Source organism: Phalangium opilio, unplaced genomic scaffold (genome assembly GCF_054372755.1).
Source record: "Phalangium opilio isolate 3A_F unplaced genomic scaffold, DU_Popi_V2 ptg000063l_1, whole genome shotgun sequence".
In the NCBI taxonomy this organism is placed as follows: domain Eukaryota; kingdom Metazoa; phylum Arthropoda; class Arachnida; order Opiliones; family Phalangiidae; genus Phalangium; species Phalangium opilio.
In genome coordinates this window covers 6,612,354-6,616,067 of record NW_028324180.1, presented here as the reverse complement: position 1 = coordinate 6,616,067, position 3,714 = coordinate 6,612,354, and the positions used below count along the sequence as shown (strand labels likewise).

Below are 3,714 nucleotides of genomic sequence, written 5' to 3'. Positions count from 1 at the left end.
AAATTTCCCTAGTTCAGGGCTGCCAGATTCCTCGCCTAGAACGAAAAGTTTCACTAGTGCCACCGTGCGGAGCAAACGCGAAGCTTGATCTAGGGGAAACAAAAATGGCAGGCCAGCAGCCGAATTCAGCTGCCAAAGAAATCTCCTCCTACCTCTCCTAAGCTCGCTCATTGGTCAATCCAAATCAAACTTGAGCCTTTTAATTGGCGATGGCGGTTATGACCCGTTTTCACATAACGGTTGTGGTTGGATTTTGAGAAGAGGAAGAAAAACCTGATTCTGGTTCAGTCCAGTTTCCCACGCAATCGGAACTATATTTCCGTGCAAGGTCAGTTAAAAGTGTAATTTACTGTGAAAGGTCAGTGCAATAACCTTTGACCTAGCTTTTAAGGTATTCTGCGCCATCTAGTGCCTGAACCACCGATAATCTCGGACTTGGAATTTGTTTTTGATCATCGCACGTGACTGCAGACAACGTTTGACAACTAAGGTAATGTTTATTGTAACCATGTACTACAGTAATAATGAAAATGTTAATCTTAATATCGTCTTCTTTATGTTCACATCGTAGGCTTACCGACCAAATTGTTAAATAAATGTAACCATGTACTACAAAAATAATGAAAATGTTAATCTTAATATCGTCTTCTTTATGTTCACGTCGTAGTCTTCCGACCAAATGGTTAAATCAATGTAACCATGTACTATACTAATATTTAAAATGCTAATCTTAATTTCATCTTCTTTATGGATGTTCATGTCGTAGGCTTACCGACCAAATTGTGAAATGAATAAATAAAATATACATAAATTGATAATCTGTTTATTCGTTAGCCAATACATTTCTGATATATTCTAGCGTTATTATTTATATGTACGAGCAATGGCACCTAAATTAAGAAAGGTTGCTTATTCTAATGACGAGATGGAATGCCTAATAACCCAACTGGAGGCTGTGCCCTTACTTTTAATAAATCAGTATGGCAAGTCCCAAGAGGAAAGGCGTAAGATGTGGCAAACTATATCGGACAGGGTCAATGAAGTTAGTGGGCATGATAGAACGGGCGAAGAAGTAAAAAGAAAGTGGCAGGCCTTAAAAAGTACTGTTCGCTACTGGTGGAGGAAGTAGCAAAGCAGGGGAACTCAAACCTACTGAGTCCCGGTAGCTGCATTAATTCCGACGTCTTCAATGAAAGGAATTGCACGCGGTTTTGAGTTGGACGATTACCACTTTGAAGAGTCCGCGTCTGGACCATCCTCGGCTCCTCAATACCAGCCATTGCCTGAAACGTACGTAATTAGATATTGATACAAAATGCACAGTAGAAAAATGGTAAAACCATTACGTCGGAAAGTCCCTTATATCATACAGTTGTACATTTATGTACTCCCTGGTGTTTGTTATGTTACAAACAGTCCTTGTTAATGTTTTATTGCGTTTCATCAAATATGTTGGCTAAACATGGTTTATACTCTGTTTATAACGAAATAATAATTTCTATTAGCCATTCTAATTCCAAGAAGAGCATAAGAGAACCAGTGTTATGGATGCCATTGTAGAGAATTGTCGCTCCCACGCGCTTCCCCGTCATGAGCTTTGATACTCAAAACCCGAACACCTTGGACATACAAAGAGTCAAATTATACCCTTCCAATGTTTCATTTACTATTGTTTGTGGCCTAACCTTGCGTCAGAGGTCCCCAGGAATCTTTTAGTTTTATTGTTGAATACTGCATTGCTCATACGTTTGTCGACTAACAATTTTTAATTTATATTTACATGTGCAGTGAGACACACAGAACTTCATTACCTAGTCCAGTTGTGTAAGTATCCAAAACATTACAGCGCAAAGAGCCTAGTGGTCCCATACGCCCTATTTGAATTTGTCCCATAATGATCTATAATGTAATGAAAACTGTACATTATTTTAAAATTTAAAAGCGTCACCTCCGTATTGTAAAAGAAACTAACAAAAGGCAAGGCAGCTGCACAATTCCATCCAAGAATGGTCCTAGAATCCTATAAACGAATAACTTTAGTCCTATGTAACATAATATTCGTGTATAGTAAGGGAGTCACTTTGAAATCGTGTTTCTAAGGTCCAACTGTATGTTCTTACTGATAGGGTACACCATAGAGGTTTTTTTAATGGGAAATGCAACAATTTTGTTGCACAATGGATTAGACATTCTCAAAAACAATTTGAGGGTTAACGTCGCTTCAATGTTTTGCCCTGCACTTTCAATATGAACCTTTAAAGGGAGGGTGAATAGGGACATCATGTCATTTTTCATTGATTCTTTAACATCTACTAATTAGAATTCCAATATGCATAGTGAAACATCCAAGAAATACCTACGAATGATATTAAAATTCAATTTTACTTTTGAGATGTCTTTGACAATTTCAAATTAGCACCTCCGACCTAGACAAAGTAATTCGAGGCGGATGTTGCTACAGTCTGAGATGACAATTTCAACTTCCTCTTCGTGTTTGTGATAGGGTGAATATTATGTGGTGCCCCGCGTTGTCTCCCTCCCAAGTACTGACCGCGCGCTATGGTGTTTAACTTGGAGTTTCAACATGGGATTAGTAATAGTTGAGTTTACCTCGCCGCGTGTAGGGGTGCCACCAATCATTCAGCCCATCTCACACACGAAGGGGTTCTTCGATTGAGCCGCACTCCACACTGAACACTAAGCTGTTTTGACCAATCCCATAACGCCCTGCCTGCTTGTTAGCACAATGCAAGTGGCATGCTCTATGTCGTGGCGCACGACATAGACATCTTGCGCATTTTATCAAATGACACGCTAGATTTCATTCGTCATGGAGCATGCCACAGGAATTTTGGTTTTACAAAAAGGCAGGGCGTTATGCGATTGCTTGTAGGTGATAATTTGAAAATAGAAATGAATTGTCAACGTAATTTGAAATCATTCGGGGCTATATAGTCAGGGCAGATAGAAACGATTTAAAAATCTGTTTTGCTTCATTTTCACTCTCCCTTTAAAACTGAATAATTTCACAGATCTTGTGCCATTACGCCTTCTAGTGGAATAGTCCACCAAGAATCGACGGAAAGGTGGGTTGGACTTAAACGTCTCTTACCTTATTAGTCACATGACTTCCTGAACAACTGGAATAATAATGATTTGATTGTTATGTAGTCACTACGACTATATAGATTTTGATTCCCTTGAGGCTGGCCCTGTAGGAGATGGAAACAATTCCTGTATGTCAGATATCTTCCAAACTCTATTAACATAATTTTATTACGTACCCATTGTCAACCTAAATACTAAATAGTATTCTTTTCTTTAAAGTGCAATTTGACGAAACCTCTGGAGATGTACAAGCCATTTTTGGCTCCTTAGGTAAGATGAAGTATTAAACGTTCGGCTCAAAATAGTAATTATTTCACCATACCAAAGATGTTGACGAACCTCAAACGGAACACCCTGAGCCGAGGTGCTCTACGCCCCCTCCGCAGCTTATTGTGCTCGCCAGTGATGGAGAATCACCCCTTCCAAACGCCTCTTGTAAGTAGTCTTATGGTCATTACCATGACACACTTTTTGTATACTTTGCGGCACGAGCTATTAATGGGTCGATATGTAAGTTATACTGGGTGCTACAACATCGGTGGTTGAACCGAAGTATAGTACATTCTATCTCACATTTTGAGTCGAAAATATTCTATGGCAGGCATA

General features: G+C 39.2%; 1 long non-coding RNA gene across 1 annotated transcript; it reads right to left on the bottom strand.

Annotated features, from left to right (window-relative positions):
* Positions 1 to 2,214: 2,214 nt before the first annotated feature.
* LOC149662845 (uncharacterized) lies at positions 2,215 to 3,375 on the bottom strand. Its single transcript, XR_016368673.1, has 3 exons — positions 3,285 to 3,375; positions 3,113 to 3,212; positions 2,215 to 2,253 (listed from the first exon to the last, which is right to left on the bottom strand). It is a non-coding gene; the product is annotated as an uncharacterized LOC149662845 (long non-coding RNA).
* Between the last annotated feature and the right edge of the window lie 339 nt (positions 3,376 to 3,714).